Source organism: Camelus ferus, chromosome 12 (assembly GCF_009834535.1).
Source record: "Camelus ferus isolate YT-003-E chromosome 12, BCGSAC_Cfer_1.0, whole genome shotgun sequence".
In the NCBI taxonomy this organism is placed as follows: Eukaryota; Metazoa; Chordata; class Mammalia; order Artiodactyla; family Camelidae; genus Camelus; species Camelus ferus.
In genome coordinates this window covers 2,518,251-2,544,481 of record NC_045707.1, presented here as the reverse complement: position 1 = coordinate 2,544,481, position 26,231 = coordinate 2,518,251, and the positions used below count along the sequence as shown (strand labels likewise).

Genomic DNA, 26,231 nt, shown 5'->3' with positions numbered 1-26,231 from the left:
AACAGGGCCTCCTTGGGTGAAGACAGGACTGGGCGTTAGGCTGAGAGAAAGGGGAATTTGAAGGAAGCAAAGAGGTGTGCATGCAGGTAGCTGCTGGGGTGGGGCCCCTGGCTGGGTGTGGCAAAACATGTGGTCTCTTGGGTGAGACAGGGACTGAGACTGGTAGGTCGAGGCCGGATGGGAAGGGCCTTGCCTGCCAGCTCACTTTTCCCTGCTGGTGAACAAAGGGTTGGACATGTGATCCAAGTCAGTGGCTTTTCAAGGTTTCTTAACTGCGATCAGGAGGAAGACATACATTACATCACAACTTGGCACAACACACAAAACTGAAACAAGAGTTTCACAAGACAATTTACTCTTACTCTGCTATTTTCTCTTCTATTTTGTTATCATCATTATTATTAAATTCTGAGTGTGACTCACTAAATTAATTTCAAAAAAAATCCACCAGTCGGTCACAACCTGCAGTTTGAAAAACACTGATCCAAGAATCCTTCTTCAGCCCCAAGCCTAAGGGTCCACCATTGGCAATAAGACTCTTGATTCATAAAGAATTTTAACTTTTAGGATCCTAAGAGGTGGCCCTTCACTCCACAGCTACTTTAACTTGTAAAGCAGCCTAATAGGGTGGGGCAGGTCCACCAGCCTCCTGCCACATCCGTGTGCCCATCCCCCACATCAGGACCCCATGGCTGCAGTAAGCTTCCAGAGGGAGCTCCCAGGTGGGTCTGAGAGCCAAACAAGAAGGGAGGAGAGCAGCCTCAGGAGGTTTCCCCCTGCTTTCCCCTCTCTGCTCCCCCATTTGCCCCTCACCCCCAACCCCTGCTCCGAGAAGTCTCTGCTTGGCATCTAATTCCCTTGGCAAGCTGGCTTTGGATGCCAGGGGCCCAGGAGTGGGGTGGGGTACAATAGGGCCCAGTTGGGCTCTGCCCTCTGTTCCATCACCAGGGGCCAGTTCTCTCCTCTGTTCTCCTGCCTGCGCCACCCACCCTGCCTGCTGGCTGGCACCTTGGCTTAGCAGAAGGGGACAGTAGGGGCCAGAGCCCTTCCATCCATCCAAGCCTCTGTCCAAATTCCTCCTACATCTGCCCTCCTACGCTGTTGGTGGGAAAGTAAATTGGTGCAGCCACTGTGGAAAACAGTATGGTGATTTCTCAAAACACTAAAAATAGAACTACCATATGACCCAATAATTCTACTTTTGGATATATATATAAAAAAAAAAACCAACTAATTCGAAAAGATAATGCACCCCAGTGTATTCATAGCAGCGTTATTTACCGTTGCCAAGATATGGAAGCAACCTAAGTGTCCATCAACAGATGACTGGATAAAGAAGAGGTGGTATATATGTACATTGGAATACTACTCAGCCATAAAAAAGAATGAAATCTTGCCATTTGCAGCAACATGGATGGAACAAGACATTATCATATAAAGTGAAGTAAATCAGCCAGAGAAGGACAAATACTATATTATATCACTTATGTGCAAAGTCTAAAAAAAATACAACAACCTAGTGAATATAACAAAAAAGAAGCAGACTCACAGATACAGAGAACAAACTAGTGGCTACCTAGCGAGACAGGGGAGTGGGGAGTGGCAGGATAGGGGTGGGGGATTAAGAGGTACAAACTATTAGGGGTGAAATAAGCTACAAGGATATATTGTACAGCACAGGGAAGATAGCCAATATTGTATAATAAATATAAGTGGAGTATAACCTTTAAAAATTGTGAATCACTATCCTGTATACCTATAATATATAATATTGTACATCAACTATATTTCAATTTAAAAAATTCCTCCTCCATCTGGGATCTCTGAGGCCTCTGGAGAGATGGGGGAAACCTGGCCCCAACTTGTAATCCTCAACTCTCAGAACACTGGAGCCAGAGGGGACCTTGAAAATGGCGTCCAACCCCCTTGTTTGATGGCTGTGGAACTGGAGGCCCAGGAACGGGCGGGGGTTAGTGTCAGAGTGAGTCTGGAAACCTGATCCCTGGCTCCAAATCCATGCTCTTTCTTTTCATTGTTCCATCTTGGGGGTCTGTGGAGAGACGAAGGGGCTTGGAGAAATATCCTGTCTGGCAGAAGCTGGGTGTGTGCTTGCCCAGACTCCAATCTGGGAGACCCAAGTCCTGGCTGCACCCAGCCACCCTCTTTCTGTGGACCCTGCCAGAGGCACTGCCTGAGGAACCAGGTGGGACCTGGTGAGCCCTGGAGCCCATCAGCTCTGTGCCTGAGCTGCTCTGCCCTCTCTTCTTGTGTGTGTGTATGTGTGTGCGCATGCACACCCTCCCCTTCCCCAAGATAAGAGGAGACCCTCTCTTCCTCCCTTCCCCCTACTCCCCTCCCCTCACTGCATGAGCTGCCTAGAGGAGGTCGAAGGGGGAGGGAGGATAAAGCCTGTGGGAACCTGTTTTCTCCCAGGAATTTACTGCTTCCCCGGGAGCCTCAGGATTAGGGTGGTGGCTTCTTGTCCTTTCTTTCTGGAGACACTGGATATGGCCTGAAATTCAGGCAGAGGGGCCCTCCCTCCCCAGCGTCTTCCTAGTTCCCGGGACCCCTGCTATATGCTTTACCTTCTAAGTTCACTAAGCTTTTCCATGTGGGCATCTTGTCTCTAATGGGACCCACAGCTTCTTGGGGCTGAGGCCCCTCTGTGGGTTTGAGACCCTGTGTCTGCCATCAAGGGGCCTTACTGTAGGGAGGGATTTGGGTCTCTCCCAGGGGGAGTCAGTGCAGGTCCTGGATAAGTTCTGGGGCTCTGGTTGGAAAGTGCCTGGGTTCAAGTCCAGCCTCCTGCTGGCTGGCTGGGTGGCCTTGAGGATAGATGGATTTAATCCTCTCTGGGCTCACAACAGGCATCTGTGGATTGAGGCTAGTTGTTATCACTTTGAAGAGTCATGAAGGAATCTGTGCTGGTGTCTGGCAGGCAGGTGCTAACTGTGGTTATAAGACATATTGCTCTCATATGACTCCTCTTTGCACTGTTGCAGAAAAACGTGTTACAGCTCAGTTGTGACAGCAACCTGGATCCGGGAGAGAGACCAAGCAGCACTCTGAGAGTTGGAGAACTCAGGTTTATTATGCCAGCAGGCCTAGAGGAGTTAACACTCCAAGCTCTGGACCCCATCTGTAGTTTTACACAGGCTTTTATAGGCTGCCAGTTTTATACTTTGCAACATCATATGCAAATAAGGTATAACAAAAATTGACTAATTAGGAACAAGCTTTGTAGAAATGGACCAGTCAGGAGGGAGAGAAATAACCAATCAAGAATGAGCTACATGCAAATAAAGTACTACAAATGGACCAATCAGGAGTTAGCTTAGGGAACCAATAGAATTTTAGGGGTAAGTTCCACTTTCCTAGAAGTAAGCCGTTTCAGAGGAAAAAAGCGAAATAGAGCTGCTGGGCCAAGGAACTGGATGGTGCTGGCAGGAGAGTAGTGGCCCTGCCTGGGAGTCCTGCCAGTCTTTTTTATGGGGCTTCCCACCTCAGCACAAGGACCCTGGAGAGGGGAGAAACCCAAACTATGCTGAGCGCTTCACCCATTATCCCCATTGCCTTACAGGGACCCGATGAGATAAACAGGCTCGTTGCCTCATTTCACAGACATAGAGGCTCAGAGAGCCAACTGACTTGCCTAAGGGCTGCATCCAGAAGGGAGGGAATCTAACTCACGGCTCACTGCCTACAGGGCTCTTGACTGTCCCTCTCATTTCCCACTGAACGGCCTTCCCACCAGATGGATCCCCAATCCCTGTGTCTTAGCGCTGCTCGCTCTACCAGAACACCTCAGGATTGGGGGGCCTAAACAGCAGACATTTATTCCTCTTGGTCCTGGAGGCTTGGACGTTCGGGTTCAGGCTGCCAGCGTGGTCAGATTCTCTGTGAAAGTCCTCTTCCTGGTTTACAGACAGCTGTCTTCTCTCTGTATCTTCCCAAGGGAGAGAGAGAGAGAAAGCTAGCTCTCTTCCTCTTCATTGAAGGGCACGAATCCATCCTGGGGGTGTCCTTCCCAAAGGCCCGACCTCCAAATACCAGCCCATTAGGACTCAACAGAGGAATTTAGGGGCACAAAAACATTCAGTCCATTTTACTCTTTTCTCAAGTTCCAACTCAAGATCTTTTCCGATTGAATAGTTCTGATTGCAGGCTAGCTCCTCCTTCTTGAGAAACTGTATAATATTGATTGGGCTTCTTCGATTTCAAGCCACAGAAACTAACTTTGAATAATTGAGCAGGAAAAACTGGGGGTGGCGGTGTTTACTGGCACACAACGGGCAGAGCTGCTGGAATGCGGGAGGGGCAGGATGCATGGATCGCCTCAGGATGCCAGTTTTCCCAGTCATTTCTGTGCCTTTGGCTGCTGGTCCTGAAAGAGATGGCTTTAAGGTTAGGAGTGTCTGAGTACCATCTCAGGGGTCCCACAGACGTGGATCCCCCACTTTCTCTTGGGTGCCTGACTCTGGGGACCACCTCTCCAGGCTCTCTCTCTGAGGGCCTCTCGTCAAAGTTCAGATTCTGGGAAATAGAGTCAGGTTGCCCAGCTTGAGTCACAGGCCTGCCCCTGGGTAGGAGGGGCAGGACCTTGGGATTGGCAGGCCTGCTGCTGTAACCAAATGTAATGGGGGAGGGGTGCATCCCCAAAGGAAGGGATTGCTGTGATCAGAGCAAGTAGGCAAATCAGATTTCCAGCCTGGGATTCTACCCGCTGGCCCTAGACCTGGCCTCCTTGGAAATCAATTTCCCTTTCCCTCTCCTTTCCAACCTCTTTCCCTTCTTCCCTGAAATATTTATTGAGTGGTTGCTCTGTTTCAGGCACACCACTGGGCCCTGGGAATAAGAAGATGAGTCAAACTCAGGGCCAGCCCCAGGGAACTCATCTAATCCAGAGCAGCATACACTGCTGCTCAGCCATGTCGAGGCCAAGGCAGGCATTGCCAGTCGACCTGCAGCACATTTTCCCACTCAGCTTCAAGATTCTGCTCTGCACAGAGCTCCCTGGCTGCCAGTTCTCCTCAATTGGAGTTGATCCAAAATATGGAAGCTCTTTGCTGCACCCAGCCAAAAAGATTCCTCTTTCCCATAAGACTTCTGACATTTTAAAAACAGCAGACTTCCCCTAGGTTCACCACCAGGATCACTTCTCCTTGGGGACAGTGGCATTGGTGCCTTCAACTCCTGATCCTGGTCAGCTGTTGAGTCAGCTTCATGGCTGGGAGCTTGAGCACAGTTCCTATGGACAGAAGGACTGCATTTTAGTCCCATCCCTACCACTGCACCTTTCTGAGCATCCTTGGGTTTTGGATGAATCTTCTACGGCTCCTATAACAAGTTACCACATACTTAGTGGCTTAAAATAAGACAAATGTATTATCTTACAATTAATTCCAAAGGACAAGAGTCCAAAGTGACTCTTATGGAGCTAAAATAAAGATGTCAACAGGGTTGTGGTTTTTCCCGAGGCTCCAGATGAGAATCCATTTCCTTGCCTTTTCTGGCTTCCAAAGGCTGAACACACTCCTTGGCTGATAGCTTGGCCCTCTGTCTTCGAATCACATCGCTCCAACCTCTGTTTCCTTTCTGACTATTTGACTGGTATGATCTGAGTGTTTGTATCCCCACCCCCCAAAATTATATGTGGAAATCCTAATTCCCGAAGATAATGGCATTAGGAGATGGGGCATTATGGAAGGTGCTTAAGTCCCAAGGGTGGGGCCCTCATGAGTGAGGTTAGTGCACTTATAAAAGAGGATCCAGAGAGACCCCACTGCCCCCTCCGCTATGTGAAGATACAGTAAGAAGGTGCTGGTTATGAACAAGAAAGACAACCTTTACCAGAAAGTGACCGTGCTGGCACCTTAATCTTGGACTTCTGAACCCCTAGAAATGTGAGAAATAAATTTCTGTTGTTTATAAGCCACCCACTCAGTGGTATTTTGTCATAGCTGCCTGAATGGACAAGGACACTAACCTCTGCCTTCCTGTTAATAGTGCCTTTGTGATTCTACCAGGCCTACCTGGATAATCCAGAATAATCTTTTCATCTCAAGATCCTTTTCAAAATCATACCTGCAAAGGCCTTTTTGCCCTTTTTGCCCTAACAGTCATAGGCTCCAGAGATTGGAACATGGGCATCTTTGGGGGCCATTATTCTGTCTGCCGCAGGTTCCTTGCCCATAAAATGGGGGTATTGCTAACCTACTTCATAGACTTATGGGGAGGATTATGTGAGATGATGCTTGTGAAGCTCTGAACAGAGTGATCTATTGCTGCTGTAACAAATGATCATGAACTTGGCTTAAACCAGACATTTATGATCTTACAGTTCTAGAGGAAGTCTGAAGTCTGGTATAAGTCTCACTCAGTTAACATCAAGGGGTCGACAGGACTACATTCCTTCTGGAGGCTCTAAGGAAAATCCATTTCTTTGCCCTTTTCTATCTTCTAGAGGCTGCCCACATTCCTTGGCCCCTGGCCCCTTCCTCCATCTTCCAAGCCAGCAGTGTTGTCTCCCTGATTATTCTTCTGGTAACATCCCCCTCTGTCTTCTCTTCTGCTTCTCTCTTCCCCATTTAAGGACCCTTCTGATTACATTTTGGGCCCACCTGGATTATCCAGGATATTCTCCCTATTTTAAGGTCAACTGATTAGCAACCTTAATTCCATCTGCAATTTTGCCATGTAACTATTCACAGGTTACAGGGATTACGAGGTGGCCATCTATGGGGGATCATTTTTCTGCCTACCACATCCTGGAAGGGGAAAGGTTTAACAGAGCTTGTCTTATTTTAATCTTCCTAACAACGATGGTGTGTGTGTGTGTGTGTGTGTGTGTGTGTGTGTGTGTGTGTGTGTGTGTGTTGTTAACCCATTTTACAGATGGGGAGATTGAGGTCAAGATTGCACCAATGTTAAGTGGTGGAGCTGAAATTTGAATCCAGACCTGTGTGACCCCACCTCATTGCACACAAACCTTTGAAACCCCCAAGATGCTATAGAAGAGTGAGTAGTGATTTCATTTATTTAACACATTTGTGGAGACTTCACTACAGGCAAAGCAAAATTCTCAGCGCTCTGGGAGGATATACATAGTCAATGAAGATGTGGGCTCTACCTCTAGAGGAATTTATAATATGTTGAGCGGGGGAGACCTCATAGACACACTCAAAAGCAGAGAGGAGTGTAGGGGAGAGGTGCGGTTGCTAATTAGGACCCAGGTGTGAGAAGACTGGTTTAGGCTCAAAGTCTGGCTCTGCCGCTTCCCAGGTGTATGTCCTGGAACAATGTGAGCCTCTATTTTCTCATCTGTAAAATGGGAATAACAATTTTAGCTGTTTCATAGATGGAATTGTCATGAGGACTAAGTTAATGTTTGTAAAGCATTAAGCAGGTGTCTGGAACATAGTAAGAACTCAATAAAGCAACTGTTGTTATTATTATTAGGACCCGGATTCTGATCAGGATTTACTAGTAAGACAGCAAGATGAATGGTGCTGGATGCCTGCAAATGGGATATTCTTTTGAGCAGGAGGTAAAAAGAGCCCTGAACAGAGAATCAAAAGACCACGTTTGGAGTTCTTGGTTGTTCCCCAATGATCAGGGAATCATGAGAAAGTCGTTTCTTTAAGCAGTGCCTTGATTTCTCTGTTTTTAAGCAGGATAATACAGCCTGGGGCTTCTGGGTTGTGTGAGGCTCAGATGGGAATAGGTACATGAGAGCATTTTGCAGGTTGTAAGGAGTCTTCCAGATGTAAGACCCCGTCCTCATCATTTTCCCAGGAGCCATCAGCAACGTAGGACCAGTGATTCTCGGGGAAACCAGATAATGCACAAGCCGGCGCTCCATAGACAGTAACTGTCCTGTTAACCCAGCAACACCCCAGCTGTGCACGATAGTGTTATCTGGGGCTGCAGGTGGGGCTCAGGGTCTGCATCAGAACTGGGACTTTTGACCCCTGGCCTAGCAAGTCGGCTGCCTGTCCAGCTGCCCCCTCCACTCCAGGGGTAGACTGAGCCGGCCACCCTCCGTCTCCCCCCTGGCCTGATGCAGGTCATCCTGAAACCTTACTTACAGGAGGGCTTTAGAGATTGGCTGATGCTGTGTTTTCTTTTTTTTCAATGTACCTGTCGGTAGCAAACCGTTCCTCCAAAAGACAGCATACTTGGAAACCCAACAGATAGTACATATGAATGTGGAAACTCCTCACTGTGGCCTCTGAGGCCCAGCTGACCTCCCCAGCCTCCTGTCTCCTTGTGCCCCATCCCCCCACCACTGGACACCCCACAGCCTTGAGACATAGAGCTTGTTTGCCTCAAGCCCACCCGTGTTCACTCCCCTTCCAGGCCTTTCCTTCTCTCTCCCCTGAGGCAGTGTGCCTAGTACTTAAAAGCAGGGACTCTGAAGTCCCAGTACTGGCCCCTGCACTTATCTGCTGTGTGTCCTTGGATAAGTTTCTTACCCTCTCTGAGCTTCAACCGGCTCATCTGTGATACGGGGATGTGATGATAGTCCAATGGTAGGGTTGTGTGAGGAGTAAATATACGTCTACGCGGCTGGCCCATAGCTGCACCTGACCCCTGGGACACATTCCCTGAGCTCCCTAGTTACTTCCCACGTGCCAGGGCTGCAGCACAGGTGTGGACCCTCGCAGAGTCCTTCTCTGATACCCCATGTCTCCCCAGCCCTGCTGTCACCCGTCAATAAATTCATTTGGAGAGCCTCCTCAGTGCCAGGACTGGGCATCATAGGGAGACTCACAGGACTCAGGCAGCGCCCTCCTCTGGGCAGCCCTGACGCCAGGAGCCCAGCCTGCAGGGTGGGAAGCCCCAAGAATTTGTTATCTAACATTCTAGAGCCCCCTTGGGCCTCAAGGGGTCTGGCCTCAGCCCGCAAGCCCCCAGCGGACCCTGCGCAGCCCTGAGTGGCCTGTGACAGTATACCTGGTCTGCACTGGCAGCCCAGGGACCTAGGGAGCCTGGGAGGGGTGTCTGGGTTCAGAGTTGGTTTTGCCTCTCCGGGTCTGTCCTTGGGCTGAGGGAGAATGGCCCCGGGCCTCTTGATTCAGGAATGTGGAGCATTTCTTACCACCACTAAGGAGGAAGGGGCCAGGCCTCCAAGCTCTAGAAGGATCCAATTGTTTGCTAAAACCACAGGCTAGGAGAGGTCTAAGGGTAAACGGAGGCCTGGGGGGCAGAGATCCTGGCTCTGATTACTCTGTGGGGGAGGAAAGGCCGGTCCCTAAAAAGGAAAGTTATCCACGGGGTGGAGGGGTGGACGGATGAAAGGAAGTCAGGGAAGAGAACGCTCCTTCCAGCAACCACCGTGCTGGCTCCGCCCCCTCCCCGGCTCCTGGGGGTGTGGTCCTCCCCACCCGTGCCCAGCCCTCTCACCTCCCAGCCCAGGCCCCTTCTCATCCCAGATCCCTATTCCATCATTTGCTCTATTCCCAGAATTTTGTCAAATGACTCATTTTAGGGCCCCTCTTGGCAGGATCTAGTCTCAGAGAATTTGTTCAGTAATTATCATGTGCCGGCATGGCACTTACTGGGCAACGCCGGGAGGGAGACAGTATGTCCCATGAGGGCTGTTCCTTATCTTCTGCTGTGTCCCCAGGGCCCAGCCCGGCTACAGGGCTGGTCAGATTGATTTGATCCAGCTTTTCCAGCACCTCTAGGCCCTCTGTCCCCCCGAGAAACCTCACCTTGTGTCCCAGAGCTCCAGGTCTCACCCGTCCCCTCCCCCATCCCCCCCTACCCCCCACTCCCCCTGTTTGCTCGACTGCCTGTGGGGTCTGCACTCCACCTCCAACCCACCCACAGCCAGCCTCCACGGAGACCTGGGCCTGACACTGACCTCAGCTGAGGGGCACCTGACCTAAACCATTCCTGGGCTGGCTCTCCTCTGCCTACCATGACCTCATTCTGAGTGATCATGCAAATACAGACCTCAGAGGCCAATTTCTCTTGGAGGGGCATCGTTCAGAGTTCAGTCAGAGAAACAGAACCAGTAGGCTACATCCTGTGGACAAAAAAAGTCACCTGTCATTTCAGTAAAGAGCAACGTTTGCCCACCATCAAGCCATCAGCCACAGCAGCCGCCCCCAAAGATGCACCCCCGAGGGGAATTCAAGATGGAAAAAAATAGGACACTGGCCCTAGATAGTTAAGATGCGCAACAGAGGAATAATTTCAATGAACCCCACCTCTTGCATCTGCCCATACACAGATAAGCACTAAAATCATGAACTTGAGATGTCTGGGTTTTTTGTAATTAGCAGTAATCTTTTTTTTTTTTAATTTTATTTTATTGAGTTATAGTCAGTTTACAATGTTGTGTCAAACTCCAGTGTAGAGCACAATTTTTCAGTTATACATGAACATATGTATATTCATTGTCACATTCTTTTTCACCGTGAGCTACCACAAGATCTTGTATACATTTCCCTGTGCTATACAGTATAATCTTGTTTCTCTGTTCTATATATACCTGTCAATGTCTACAAATTTCAAACTCCCAGTCTGTCCCTTCCCACCCTCCTCCCCCCTGGCAACCACTCTATGTCTGTGAGTCTGTTTCTTAGCAATAATCTTCTCATGTTCGATTACATTTTTTTTTTTTCAGCAAATACTCCCATATACCCTCGTTCTTCCCTCACCTCTTTGGAACAGTTTCTCAGAGCTACCTGAGAGGCTGTCTCCCGGGCGATGCAGTCTCAGTGAGGTGCCTGAATAAAACATAATTCTCAACTTTTAGATGGTGCATTTTTCCTTCAGTCGGCAATATTGAATGATGGATGGATTGGTTGTAAGGAGTTGGCTTATGCAGCTGTCGGGGCTGGCTAGACAAGCCTGCAATCTGCAAGGTGGGCCATCAGGAAGGGCCGGCAGAGCTCCTGGACCCAAAGAGGAATTTCTTTTGCCAGATCTTTAACTTGGTCACACCTGCAAGCTTCCTTCTGCCTTATAAGGCAGCGTGTTCACAGGCCTCTAGGATTAGGATGTGGCCATCTCTGGGAGGCCAACCGTCCACCTATTAAAGCCCCCAGGGACTACCACCCTTCCTGTTCGTTTATTCATTGCATCATTTTTCCACGCGTGGTCCACCTAAGGGCTTGGCCTGTGCTAAAAGTCAGGGACACAGAGGGAGGCAGCCTGCAGCCCTGCCCTCGAGGGAAGCCACGGTGGAGGCTGAGGCAGCCAGAGAAACAAATGATTGTGATACCAAGTCCAAACTTGTACTGCTTGCCACTTGACAGGCCAATAAGTCGAGGGGTGAATTGTTGGGGCCAGGAATAGTGACTTTATTCGGAAAGCCAGCAGACCTAGAAGATGACAGACTAGTGTCCCAAAGAACCATCTTGCCTAAGTTAGAATTCATGCTTATTTTATACTAAAAGGGAAGGGAGTAAAGTCAAACATTTCCTCGGTTCCAGTCAGATTCCAGAGGGGATGTGTTCATTTATTCCTGCCTGCAGCCATTCACAGGTGGGCCTGGTCAGGATGTTTCCTGTGAGCTAAGCAAAGGTATTTTAGCTTAATGCTCATTACCTGAGAGGCAGGGTTTCCAGAGATGGGCCATTATGTATAATTTAAGCTTGTAGGCAACCTCCCTTTAGCGAGGATCTTGTAGCAAAAGCAAGAGGATACAAAGATTAAAGTAAAAGAAACAGATCCAATATGGAGTTAGATTTGTTCTTCCCTTTTACAATACATCATGGAGGTCAGGGTTCAAAGGACTTTGGTGACATGGTGGAGGGTAAGATCCGGGAAGAGAGGAAGGGAAGACTGGATGTATGGAAGGAGAAGGGAGTCTGTGGGGACAGGAGCTCTGCCGGGGTATAGGGAAACCATGGCTGGAAATGAGTGATATCCAGGAAGGGAGGGAACCGATTATATTAAACGTAGATCTACTGGGGAGTGGAATGCAAAATTCCCAAGGGTTCTTAAGAAAACAATGAAGACCTGAAGTGATTGTTGAGGGGAACCTCTGGTTGGTCCTTGGCCCGCAGGCCCCTCCTTCCACCCCTCCCACTCCCACCCGCTCCTTTTACATCAAGCGTTGGCGAGTGGGTAGCACCAGAGGCTGGGGTGCGTTTGCTCAGCTGTTCATCCCACAGACAGTGGCAGGAGAGAGGCCCAGCCAGGTCCTCCCTGCCAAAGGGCACACCTGAAGGTGGGGCGCTGCCCAGGGCCGCTGGGCTGGGCCTCATCCTATGCGTGGGGCCTGTAAAGGCCTCTCCTTTCCCCTGCCTTCTCTGATGGCCCCCGGTCTCGCTTCCTCCAACTGCTAAGTATCAGAGATGCAAGAGAAAACCAGGGTGGCCTGTAAAAGCAGGATTCAGTCTCCAACCACTTAAAGCTGAGTGAATGGGGTCCTTTCCTCTTCTGTCACGTTAGAGGTAATTCCCCACCCTCATTTCTGGCCCAAAGCCCAAGGGAGAAATCCTGCCCACGGTTACAAAACTCCAGTTACTTCAGCTGCTGCAGTTAACCACATCCGCAGCCCATTCGAGAAAAATCTCCGGAAAGCAGCGACAGTCTCTGCTTGTTCAACACAGGATCCCCAGTGTGTCTCTCAGGGTCTGACACGTGATGGGGGCACAACAAATATCCTTCCTTCCTTCCTTCCAGCATTGCACAGTAATCAGTCTACAGCGTGGCGGGTAGGTGCTAGGCTGAGGCTTAGGCCTTATACCTTTCTTCACTTGACAGCTGAGTAAAGGGAGACTCAGAGAGTTTAAGTGACTTGCCCAAGGTCACACAGCAGGTGACAGAATAGATATTTGGACCTAGTTCTTCCAGTTGACTTTTTCCACTTGACTCAAAGGAGAAGGGGTGACCTGTTGGGGAGGTGGTCAGAACAGCAGGAGACGAACTGGGACAAATGGGCCAGGGCAGGGTCACAATGAGCATCAAAGGTCAAGGGAAGGATTGGTGAGGGTATGGCCTTCATCTGGTGGGCCACAGGAAACAGATGTTTGTTCCTGGTAAAACTAAAGTAGTCTCAGGTAGAGGGCTTATCACAAGGACTCAGTTTTCTCACCTGGAAAATGGCATCAATATTTTGATAAATGTTAATAATCCCAGTGGAAAGCATTTGAGCCTTGGTGTGAAACCTATGGGTTAAAATCCCAGCCCTGCCCCTTCATGGTTGGGGGATGTTGGCAAATGATGAAATTATTTACCTTTTCTGAGCCTCGGTGTCCAGCTGGGGGAAATGGGGCTGATCACACTCATCTTGCAGGACCCTTGTGAGACTCAAAAGGGACAAGTTCTGTAAAGCACAGTACAAGCACCTGACTGTGGTAGCTGCTATTATTATTATTATTGTTATTATTATTGCCATTAGCCAGCCTTCTGGGGGCTAGCACTGAATCCGCTAGCCGGGGAGCTCCCAAGTATCTGCAAAGAACTTGGAGCCCTCTGCTTCTGGCTTCCTGAGTGTCTGGGCCTGTGCACAGAAGCTCAGCCTTAGAGCAGTCGCTGTTGACCCCTGTGATTCTCCTGCTGAGCAGCTTGAGCAAAACACTGGCTGGGAGACAGGAGACCTAGGGCCCAGCCCCGGACTCTGGCTCTGCCCTGACTTGCTGTGTGATCTTGCATGAGTCATTTCCCTCTCTGAGCCTCAAACAAGGGAGGTGATCTAAACCTTTCACAAAGAACCTTTCACTTCTTACCTTGGTAGCAGAGGCCTGGAAATGGAAACCCTGCACTAGGCACAAGCCCTGGTGCGTGCAGGGTCCCATTCAGAAGCAGGCCAGGGAATGGATGCCCACCAGGTCCAGGTGCCCGTTCGTGAAGCCCCCAGAGACTTAATGATAAGGAGGTCCCATGTCATACGGTGGGGGGATGGGGGGCTAGATTCAGCAAGTGAAAACAGCTTTTGTGTGCTAACATGAAATGCTCTCAAAGACATATTAAGGGACAAAGCAAAGTGAAGGATGATGTGGTTAACATGCGTCCCTGTATTAAAAAGGGGAGAGAAGAAGAGAGGAAGGACGTCTGTGGAAGCAACTAGAAGAAATACGGGATGCTTCTAGGGAGGGAGCCTGGGTGGCAGGACAGGAGAGAGGCAGACTTTTCACCGTGCCCCCTTCGTACCTTTTGAATGTTGTACCATGTGAATATTTTAGCCAGGCAAACAAATTAAATAAATAACAGAATCAGACAGTTTTGTCCTGACCCAGCTCCCCGCACCCTTAACCTCCTGCATTCTAGAAATACTCCAGGGCTTGTGTTGTCCTTATCAAAATTCCTTTAGGCCTTTGACTCCTGCTTCAGCCTGTCGGCAGCAGCCCCGCCTGCCTGTGGGAGCTTGGTGAGTCACACCCATCCCCGGCCAGCTGCTTGCCATCTGCAGGCCTTCCTGGGGAAGAGCCCCTTCCAGCTGTGGTCCCCACCTCTGCAAAGACACTGGGACCCCTTTCATCTGGCTTTCTCCTGTCTCTCCCCTCAGACTGTGATACAAGTGAAGTCACCCTTCACCCTTTGTTGGGTGTGCCAGGTATTGTGCTAAGAACAATGAAAATCTCCTGACAAACCCAAAAGGGAGGGATTTCTAGAGGGGAGGAGTGTGCGGGTAGGGTAGGGGTAATTCTATAGGTATGTCTGGAGGGAGGGGACATCAGGGAAGGCTCCCTGGAGGAGGAGGTACCTTGAAAGAAAAGCACTTTTCTGAGCAAAGCCTGGGTCTTTGGGAATTAATCAGCAGCTCTTTAGTGAGCCCAGTGATGTAGAGAGCTCAGCACTGAGTGCAGGGCTGAAGGCAGAACAAAGAGGAACAAACACAGGGGCCTTCCCTCAAAGAACTTACAGAGGGGAGAAAATTACACATCACAGAAGGCCACGGGAACAGCTCCAGCAGGCTGTGCTCATTACCATATTCAGAGGTACAGGCAAGGCTCCAGGGGCCCAGGGGATGGTTAGGAAGCTAGTGTGAGATGGGCCTTTACACATCCTTCTATCTCATTCTCACTTTTCAGGCTGAGGTTTCAGGCCCAGAGAGAGACAGGGAATTGTCCAGGTCACACAGAAAGTCTGTGGCAAAGTCAGGACCAGACCCAGGGCCTGACTCCCAGCCCAGGGCTCCCTACACACCCACATTGCCTCCCGTAGGGCTGGGAGTTCCAGCCAGCATCGGGGAAGGTTTCCAGAAGCAGGGATTGCCAGGAACTCGGAGCCCAGGCAGTCCTTTGGCAGGTGGCACAGATGGGTGGCACTAAGTCCTGTTCCAGCAAGGGACCTGCCTACTTTGTAACCTGGGGTGACTCTGCCCCAGTCCGGCTCTGCTCACATCAGCCTGCAATCTGGAGAGGGGAGGGTCACCTGATAAAGGCTATCTCGCTGAGCCTCCCAGTGGAACCAGGTATAGGAATCATGCCTGTTTACAGGTCAGCAAATGAAGGTTTAGGGAAATGCAGGGACTTGCCCGAGTTCCCTAGGCAGTGACAACCCAGCCGTGGTTGTTCTGGTGCTATTTCCATGAGACTATTCTGCCAGCACTCAGGGGCCCACAACCTTCCCCCCACCGAAACATACCTGATTCTGACACGGAGCCTGAAACCCTACCATGAGCTCTCTTTTTTCCTGGTTAGCACAAACATCCCCTTAAAAGCAGCAGGTATCCCTGAAGGCATTATCAGCCATTTATACTTGAGTGTAAATTAATGCTCAGACCCTGAGATTAGAGCCGAAGACAGGGCCCTGCCCAAAATGACACACAACAGGTGAGGTGGGAGAGGTCCCTGGTCAGGGCTGCGCCTGGGGAATGACTGGGTAGAGTTTCCCACAAGCACCTGGGCCTTCGGCCCTGTGTCTGTCCAGGTGGCACTGTGCAGGGAGGTGCCCAAGGGTGGAGGCGCAGGGAGATGTGGAAGGAACACTGACTTTTCTCAGGTTCCAACCTGAGCTCTACCACCTCCTACCTGTGTGGTCTTAGGTGAGCCGCTCACCTCCCTGAGCATCACGAGGTCACCTGTGCAATGAAGATAACTACTGCCTGTACTTACATCACAGGTGGGGGCATTGAGAAGATGCTCCATCCCAGGGTTCTCCAAGGTGCCCGAGCATTAGAATCCCCTGGAGGGCTCCTTAAAACCCAAAGGCCCCATCCCAGAGTTTCTGCTTTAGTTAGTCTGGGGAGGGGCGTAACTAACTAACTAACTAACTAACTAACTAACTAACTAACTAAGTAAGTGCCCTCACAAGTTCCCAGGTGGTTCTGACGCTGTTTGGGCTGGGACCACTCCTCTATAAAAGACCCCTAGGAAGCTAGGCAATCAGGGAGTGGGGTGGGTGGGTGCAGAGCTGAGCTTAAAAAAGGCACTAAATACAAACTTGCCATTTTGCAGTGATTTCATGCGCCTGTCCTCACAGTTGGACAGAAAGTGTGCCCAGAAGAAAAAGAAGAGGTGGCTACAGAGCAAGCGTCGGGGCTCAGGGCTCTGAGCTCGCTCCAATAACTTCCCCTTTAATCAGCCCTACCCACTCTGTTGTACTAGAGTGAGCAGGTCTTTTGCACCCACTTCATACACAAAGAAACAGGCTGGGAGAGGTTATTGTTGGGGGACATGGTGGGCCGGTGTGTGGGCAGTAAAAGAATTTACCAAAGACAAAGAGAAGTTTAAGAACAAAGCAAAGCTTAGTAGGTTCACTGCCGCAGGCAACAGCGGGCCACACAGAGAAGAGGTCCCTGTGTGAGCCCTGAGGATGAACATTTAAGGTGTTTTATTGGGGCAAGGGGCTGTGAGCACAGGGGTAGGGGGGGCTGCATGATGAATTCCTGCACAGGTACCTAATTGCTTATAAGACTTGTCAGAGGCCCCTCTGGGGAATAGGACTTACGACTATGATAAGGGCAGGATGTGCCCTGAGGCCTGTCCACACAGGGTGCTGTCCACACAGCCATTTCCTGGGGGCGATTAGCTTTGTTAGGGTAAACCCAGGCATCAAGGGAAGGTGTTTTTATCTTGCAGAAACACATTTATTTGGAGGGTCCTAAAGTGGGGAGTGGGGTCAATCAGCCCCAGGCACATGGAGAGCCCTGGAGTGGGGGGTTTTGTGGCTTTAGAGCAGCTTCAGAGAGCGCCAGCTGGCTCCACAGTTACGTCACATGTTCAAGGTCACGCACCACGCTGCGAGGTAGAAATTGGAACCCAGCCCTCTGACTCTGACCCCTGGATGCTTTCTAACACACCACACCGCCTCTCCTAACGGTCACGCAGTGGGTGTAAAGACATGTTAAGAGCTGTACAAATTTGTGGGGATGGTTTTTCTCCACACAGCTGGCCCGGAAGCCCCCACCTCTGCAGAGAGGCCTCTGTCCCCTGCCCTGCCCCAATCCCTTGCCCTCCCAAGCCTCAGTCCTTGCCACCCTCGCCCCCCCCCACCCCCAGCTCCTTGCCCTTATGTGTCCTTCTGTCTTCCGGGAAAGGGACTGTGGCCTTTGATGCTCCTCCTGCCCCCAGGACCTGGTGCACTGCCAGCACCCAGGAGGTGCTCAGGGAACTTGGGGTTCTCCTCTCCTGCTCCCCCAGCCCCAGCCCGGCCCAGGGCTCACCACCCTCCTGGTAAAGGCTGTCCTCAGAGTCCCTTAAAAGTGAGCTCCTCCATCCTGAGCCCCCCAGGAGCCCGCTCAGGCTGCCTGAGCAGAGCGAGTGGGAGGGAAGCTGCATCCTCCAAGGCCAGCTGACAGGGTCAGAGGGGAAACTGCATTTCCTGCTGGGCCCCTGGGGAGCCTTGTCTCTGTGCACAAGCTCCAGGGGAGGGGGGCAGGGAGGAGGAGGGAGGGGGCGGACAAGGGAAGAGAGAGGAAGGGGGCAGGGGGAACTGGGAGAGAAAGAAGGAGAAAGACAGGCAGAGAAGAGGTAGCAGAAGACTCGAGAGCATGAGATGCAGAGAGGAAGAGGCAAGAGAGAAAAGAGTCAGAGACAAAGGAGACAAGAGATGTGAGAAAAAGACAGACCTGGACAAGGAGAAACAGACAGGCAGACAACAGCTAGAGAGAAATAGAACAGGTTGGCTTGGCCCAGAGAAAACACTTGAGTTTCCCACACTCCGTGGATTTTCTGTTGGGTTTTCTGTGTGTCTGTGCTGTGAGGCTTCAGGCCTGAGGTCTGCACTACATCAAATTGACCAATAAAGATTGCTGTCGCTGTCATGGCCACTGATGACCTGGTTGGTACCAGCTCACCCACAGAGCCTGGAGGAAGTTTCCTGGGCACCAGGGGGAGTGGTCAGCTCCCAGCAAGTCACGGGGAAAAGTCCCCTGGGGCTTTGACTTGTAACAGACTCTTGGGAGAGCCCTTGTCCACCTTCCCCTAAGCACATGCAGAAATTCTTTTTTTTTTTTTTTCCATTACAATTGATTACAAGATACTGAATACCATTCCCTGTATTACACAGTAGGACCTTGTTGTTTATCTATTCTGTATATAGTAGTTAGTATCTGCTAATTCCAAACTCCTAATTTATCCCTAACCCTCCACCCCTTCTCCTTTTGGTACCCATATGTTTGTTTTCTATATCTGTGGGTCTCTTTTTGTTTTGTAAATAAGTTCATTTGTATCATTTTTTGGATTCTTTAGGGTCTCAATGCCTCTGGGACAGGGACATTTCTCAAGGGGGCGTGGAAGAGTGTAAACCACCCATTCAGGCTTTATAGTGGAAAGAATCTGGGCTTTGAGACCAAGCCAACCTGGGTTCAAATCCAGACTCTAATATCTACTTGCTGGGTGACCTCAGGCAAATGACCACCCCTCTCTGAGCTTTGCGACTCCCCAATGTGATTGAGCTCCCCAAAGAGCTATTGCTCACATCCCTGCACTCACATCCCTCGCAGGAGCTCTTGGGGGTTTCATGCCTCCTTCCACAGGCAAAAACAACTCCATGAGAACTGAGTGAGTCATGAGATTTTACAGAAGATGGGGCGATAAAGGGGAGTTACAGTGCATGGGGGGCAGGAAATTGAACAAAAGTGCTCATTAGTCCTCCTGATTCTCCCCATAAGACCCTCTCTGGCCTTGGCAGATGGGCCTCCTTCCCTGGAGCTGTTTCATCATGTGGTTTGGGTTTGCTTTCTTTCTGAGTAGTCTCACACCTGACTCTTGTTGCCCATTCCTGGTTCTGCACCTTTTTATTATAGCTGCTGTATAATATTATATAAGTTACAGGTGAACAACATATGATTCAGAATTTTTAAAGTTATACTCCATTTATAGTTATTATAAAATGTTGGCAATATTCCCTGTGCTGTATCATATATCCATGTAGCTTATTTTATGCCTGGTAATTCGTACCTCCACTAGCCCTGTATTGACTCTCCCCGCCCACAGGTAACCAATAGTTTGTTCTCTGTATCTGTGAGTCTACTTCTTTTTCATTATATTCACTGTTGGTTGTATTTTTTAGATTCCATGTATAAGAGATATCACACAGGATTTGTCTTTGTCTGACTTATTTCACTAAGCATGACGTAAACTTCTTAATAGCATTTAGTCCAGTGGTTCTCAAAACTGTGGTCCCACGACTTGCAGTTAAAAACTTGTTAGCAATACTGGGAATTTGTTAGAAATACAGATTCCTGGGGCCATCAGAGACCTCCTGAACCAGAAACAGTGAAGGTGGGGCCTGGCTGTCTGTGTCCAGCAAGCCTTCCAGGGGATTCTGTGGCTGGCTCAAGTTTGAGAACCACTGTTCTGGTAAACTCCCTTTCAAGGCAGCGTGGATCCCACTGTTTGCAACTGAGTCCCCTGACTGAACTGTATCTCTAAAGCCCTGAGGAGTTACGAGGATGGCCTATTTGGAAGTTCCAGACATACAAGTAGTGCCCAGACCTCTTTGCCTCACAATCTCATAATCAGGTACATTCTGTCACCTTTGCCATATTTGGCTGGTTAGAGGCAAATCACAGCCCCACCCACACTCAAGGGGAGGGGACGAGCCAAGGATGTGACCCTCAGGAGGTGGGCTCGTGGGGCTGTCCTGGGGTTCAGCCACCACAGACAGCCTGAGCAGGATCTGGAGTCCGGATCCAACTTAAATGAGCAGAGGACAATGCAGGAGGGGAGCACACATGTGGACCTCAAAAGCGGTCCCCATAGGAAAGTCATCTGCGTCTTATGTCTTAAGGTCTTGAGAGGTAAGACATCACATCTTGTTATTTGTGACTTTCCTCAGGGCCCAGCCCAGCGCCTGGTGTGTACTTTGTTGGATTGAATTGTTGAACCAGGTGACATATTCGAGCTCTCATTCATTCATTCACTCACTCATTACATCAGCAAGCATTTCCTGAGCCTCTCCCAGGCGGCAGGCCCTGTGCCGGGCGCTAGGACACCATGTGGAGTAAGGACAGTGCTTTGTCCTCACTGGGATGATAACTCGCAGCTGAACAGTAGAAGCGTCCCTGGCCTCTAAAGCCCTTTCGAGTATCCCGTCCTGCGAAGTTCTGTAGGACAAAGACTCTGACATGAGGCCACTCTACAAGTCAGTAGGTGGACTCCCTTCTCAGTGCTCTCCCCGAGGACTGCAGTGGCCTGGCACACATTAGGCCCTAGCCTCAGGGCACCGCCTGGGGCGCCTTTGTCTGGCTCAGAGTTTTGGGGGTGCCCTGCAGTGGCCCCCAGCAGAGCTGGTGTGTCCTCCTTGCAGAAGGCACTTGGGGCCCTGGGAGCTGGGGAAGGGCCTGATGTGAGTCCTCTGCCTTCACCACAGGCCTGATAAGAAAGTGACCACGATCCTTTTTGGGTCACTTTCTTGGTCAAAAGAGGAACATAGAGTTGAGTGAAAAGGGAAGATATGAAGAGAACTGCCCCGGGGTGACTTGGCCAGCACAGAGGACCGGACAGCGGGTTAGCATCCCAGGGCCCCGCCTCCTGCCGTGCTGGTTCCTGAGGTCCCGCTCGGCTGTGCTCTCATGTATCCTTCCTTCCCTTTCAAAATATGTTTCTCGCTCAAGGTCCACATGAAGGTCCACCTCTCCAGGTAGGTCCCATGTGGCCTGGCTCTCACTGACCACCCCCACCCCGACTCCTGGGGCCACAGCTGTTATTTGTTTTGTGTTTGGGGAATTCTAACTTGGGTGGAAGCAGACACAGATCCTGAGATGAAGATATGAATACAAATTGGTTACCTGGAGATGTTCCCAGACACCTTAGGTGAGGGGCTGAGAAATGAGACAGGGAAGGCGAGACAATGGATAAAGCATGTGCTATCAAGCCCGTTTCCACTGCAGGCGGCTGGGGACCTCCGGGAGCCAGTGCAGAACCCACATCTCCCAGTCATTCTGCCCAAGGGATAGGGGCGCTCGGCTGTTTAACTACCAACACCCTGCAGAAAGCATTTGCTTCTCAGCACTTCCGGTCTTCCCCTGGGCCCAGGGGGAGCCTTCCATCAGAGTGTTACAGGTAGTAAGTCCCACTGGGGTTCACAATCTTGGGGTTCTAACTGTGCCTGCGTCAGTGTTGAAACAAAGGATTTCCCCGTTAAACAGAAAACTTTGAAAGCCTGTGATGTAAACCAAAACCCCCATTTCACAGATGGGCCAGTTGAGTCCTAGAGATGGCAGGGGATTAGCCTCAGGCAAGGGAAGGAAAGAGCCAGGACTAGAACCCAGACACCACGTCTCCGGTCTGGAAGTCCAGCACTCTTTGCTTTTTTTAAACTTTGAATTTTGAAATAATTACAAATTCACGCAGCCTCCCCCCATGCTAGCATCTTGCATAACTAGAGGGTAATAGCAAGATCAGGAAACTGACATTAGAACAATCCACAGAGCTTATTCAGATTTGACCTGTTACACACACATTCATGTGTGTGTGTCTGTGCGTAGTTTTATGCAATTTTATCACGCACATACCTTCATGTAACCAGCACTGCAATCAAGAGACTTGACTGTGCCATCACCGCAGGACACTCCTTTACAGCCACCCCCACCGTCCATTCCTAACCCCGGCAGCCTCTCTGCCCCAGCTCTAGAACGATGTGCCTTCACAGGTGTTATATAAACGGAATCATGCAGCGTGTATCCTTTTGAAATGGGCTTTTTTTCCACTCAGAATACTTTTCTCAAGGTTTAACCAAGTTGTATATATCCATAGTTCATCTCTTTTTCTTTTTTTTTTTAAATGGAGGTACTGGAGGTTGAACCCAGGACCTCGTGCATGCTAAGCATGTGCTCTACCCTCCATAGTTTCTCTCTTTTTATTGCCGTGTAGTATTCCACTGTATGGATGGACCATAGTTTGTTTAACCATTCATCCATTGAAGGACATTTGGCCATTTTTTGGCAATTATGAATAACGTTGCTGCTACGAATATTCATATATAAGCTTCTGCCTTGTGGGAGGCAGAATAAAGGTCCCCAAAGATGCCCATGTTCTAATCCCTGGAACCTGTTACTTTACATGACAAGAGGGACTTTACTGATGTGATGAAGTTAAGGGCCTGTGTCACTGAAGTTTTATCTGGGCACATGGCTGCCCAGGTACAGACTACATTTCCCAGACTCCCTTGCAGCTGCTCATGGCCATGTGGCTGGGTTAAGGCCAATAGATGTGATTGGAAGTGACGCGTGCACCTTCTGAGTGGGCATCTGTTTTAGTTATCCAGTACTGAGTAACAGATTGCCCCCAAACTTAGTAGCATAACACAACAGTAGACACTTACTGTCTCACATAGTTCCAGTGGTCAGGAGTCTGGTGATGGCTTAGCTGAGTGGTCCTGGATCGGTATCTCTTATGAAGCTGCTGTCAAGATGTTGGCTAGGTCTGCAGTTATTTGCAAGCTTGACTGGGGCTGGGGGATCTACTTACAAGATGCATCCTTCACATGGTGGGCAAGTTCATGCTGGCTGTTGGTGGGAGGCCTCAGTTCCTCACCATGCAGACCTCTCCACAGGACCACTTGATTTAGTATCCTCAAGACACAGCAGCTGGCCTGTCCCAGAGCAAGTGATCTGAGAGACAGCCAGGTGGAAGTTGCGATGTCTTTTAAGACCTCGCCTCAGAAGTCACACTCTGTGTTTCCAAAATATCCTATTGGTTACACAGGTCATCCCTACTCAGTGTGGGAGGGGATTACCCACGGGCAGGAATAACAGGAGGCAGGAATCATGATGACAATCTTGGAGTCTGGCAACCACATGCCCTTAAAAGGAAAAGAATGTGACAGGCCCTTCCCTCTGCCTCTCTTCCCTCTGCCTGGAATGGCAAGGGAATTGCCCCATTGCGGCTGGAGGCATGTGAATAAGGGTGAGCCCCAAAAGGTGGCTGAGCAACAAAGTAGAAGGAGCCTGGGTGCCCGCCCTGGACCACCTCCCAGGACCAGAAATGCATCTCTGCTTTATTGAAGCAATGGTGTTTTCCACACTGTTACAGCAGCCTAGTCTGTCCTCTAGCTAATACGGCCCCTGTGCTGACACAGCGAGCTTTGTATCCCCAGCCTCTCAGCTCCTTGACTTCCAGGTGGTTAGGTGAGTGGGAGACTAGTGGCTGGATTCCATCAGCTTCTGCTCCTGACCCTCCCATCACTCGGGTCCTGGCGGTCTAGGAAATAAGATGAGCAACCGAATCTGAGCCCCATCCCTTCACTCCCACCTGCCCCATTCCTTTCCCCGCTCAAAGGATGGGCTTAAAGCATCATTCCTTTCCTTTAAAGCTTCTTTAAAGCATAGGATTTTAAACTGGCCTGGAGACAGAGCCCATGGACCAGGGGCATCACTCTGTAAACAGGTCTCTGCTTTCTTATGTAGCCCTGGCTGTCTGTTTAGATGCATTTGGCAGTCTAGAAAGTTCTTTCCCACCACTAATCCATTTTATCCTTTGAACCTGAAAACAACCCTGTAAGTCCCATTTTGCAGGTGAGAAAAATGAGGCTCCAACAGAGCCAGAAGGGACAGAGAGGGGCGGAGGCATGGGGCGGACGGCCTCCTCTTCTCCCCTGGACATTTGTGTTTTCCCTCATCACAGCCTCATCGCTCTGCCCAGTGTCTGCAGGCCCCTTGAGGGTGGGGGTGGGTCTGGCTTGTCACTGTGTCTTCAGTGCTTCCATGGGAGTTTGCTGCTTGAAAGAGTGAGGGTATGTGATACCTAAGTCACAAGAGGGTCCTTTAGGAGCCAGAAAAGTGAGGCCATAGGAAGGCCAGGCTGACTACCTCTTACTATGCTCCTGGCCCTCATACATGCCAAGCCTGGACCTTAGAGAAGCCTTCCAAAGCCAGCGTTCGCTCTGTGCTGACTGTGTGCTGGACAATGAGGTATGCACTGTTACTGTCCCCACTTCACAGATGAGGAAGCTGAGGCTTTCAGCAGAAAAGCATCTCTCAGACCCCAGACAGGACAGTTGGCAGTTTTGTGCAGGCTCCACCGGGAGACGTTTGATCCAAATAATTCAGAAGTATGCGGCTTCCATTTAATTCCAAATTTTAAAAATAATAATACGTGAGAAAGATCCACTTGGTCCAAACACTCAGCAGCAAATGTTCTGTTCCCCTTTGACACTGGAGTTTATCTGTGCAGCTTCTGCCAGAGTCTTGTGTGATCTCACTAGAGCCCGTGTCTTCTAGATGAACAGAGGACCGTCTGCAACCCAGTGGCTTTTCTTCGGCTCCGTGGGAAAACCCACTCCTTTGCACGCCTCCAGCTGTGTCTGGGCCTCCCTAAGGAATTTCCCCTTGGGCAGTGACTTCTGAGAGTTTAGTAAACAGCTCTTTCTGTTTTGCTTACTCATGACCACCTCTCCCCTCCCCAGGGGTCAAGCTTGGGTTCAGGAGGGCTACACATGGGAGTAATTGGTTCATCCGTTCAAAAGCATGGCTTGAAGCCTCTTGTATGGGGCAGGCATGGAGTTGAACGCTAAGGACAAAAATGTGCCTTTCAGGTAAGCCTGCCATCCTCACAGACTTAAAACCCAGCAGGAAAGACAGATATTAAGTGAAAATGATTGAAACGGCGAGATATCCATTCACACCCCATCACAAATTAGAAAGGGCAATACTCTTCAGAGTAGGTGACAATGTGGGGAGAAGGGAGGCCCCGAGTACTGCTGTGGACATGTGAATTGGCATAGCCATTCTGGAAAACACAGGGCAGCGTTTGGCAAAATGAAATCTGTGTGTGTCTTGTAACCCAGCATCTCACATACCCATGTCAATGCCAACAGGGCGATCGCTAAGTAGCAGAGTGAATTTTAATTTTTGAAAATTAAAACACATGCAAGAAATCCTTAAAAGGGAATTTACAAGGTTCATGCCTGTTTGGGGAAGGTGACTGGGAGTAGGGATCAGGGAAGAAAGAAAACAAAATGAGTAAGAAAGGGGTCTTGCGTAAACCATCAGCGATGATTGCTTTACCGTAAAATTATATCAGCTCAACTCTGTGTAGCTGGAGGTCCTTAGAAGCTACATAAAAACCAATAACTACACTCACAGACAAATATCTAAGCCTAGTAGAGATAATCTGAGAGTCACACCTCAGGACACTCTGAGTTCATAATTCTCCCTTTTAGCTTTGGTCTGATGCCCTCAAACCCAACCTTCCATAAGTCTGGACCCTCTTTTACTTTCCACTAGGTTCTTTCCCCGTTCAGTTAGGCCCATTTTGGATGCCCCAGGACTCACGGTCTTACCTGAATCACAGGTGAATTTGGCTTATGTCTCAAGAGCAGACTCCAGCTGCACCTTGATCAGGGACCCATTCACCCCCCTGTTCTGTAATCACTTCCTGAGTGCCTGCCTGCTGCCAGGCACGGGGAGCAGAAGGAGGACCAGCAGTGACGAGAAGCACTTCTGTTTTGCCAACAGCATGGCAGGCACGAGTCTAGTGCCTCACGGATACCAACCCACTCAAATCCATTTAAACACTCAGAGACCTACAGCATTGGCTAGTTGATTGATCACCACATCCCTCGGCAGGGGAAATGGATGGGCAGTCTCCTAAACTCTTTTTTATTATATTCATTCATTCATTCATTCATTCATTCATTCTAAACTCTACTCCATCTGTGTAAGGGGAAGAATTCCAGCTGAAGTGAACAGTCTAACTTGAGTCACCCAAACTATCACCACCCTCCATCAATTCCCAGACTTGAACTGGTTTATAGAACAAAGAGGGTGCTGGTTCCCCTCGAGGAGGGACCCCTCTACAGTGTCAAAAGTTACCCCCTTCATCTATCCCCCAGCCTTCTTCAAAGGAACTTCCAGCCATTTACCAGGGTGACTGTGT

At 49.9% G+C, this 26,231-nt stretch overlaps 1 long non-coding RNA gene across 1 annotated transcript; it reads right to left on the bottom strand.

The window, feature by feature from the left end:
• Positions 1 to 3,301: 3,301 nt before the first annotated feature.
• LOC116667513 lies at positions 3,302 to 22,964 on the bottom strand. Its single transcript, XR_004324321.1, has 3 exons — positions 22,678 to 22,964; positions 9,961 to 10,033; positions 3,302 to 4,384 (listed from the first exon to the last, which is right to left on the bottom strand). It is a non-coding gene; the product is annotated as an uncharacterized LOC116667513 (long non-coding RNA).
• Positions 22,965 to 26,231: the final 3,267 nt, after the last annotated feature.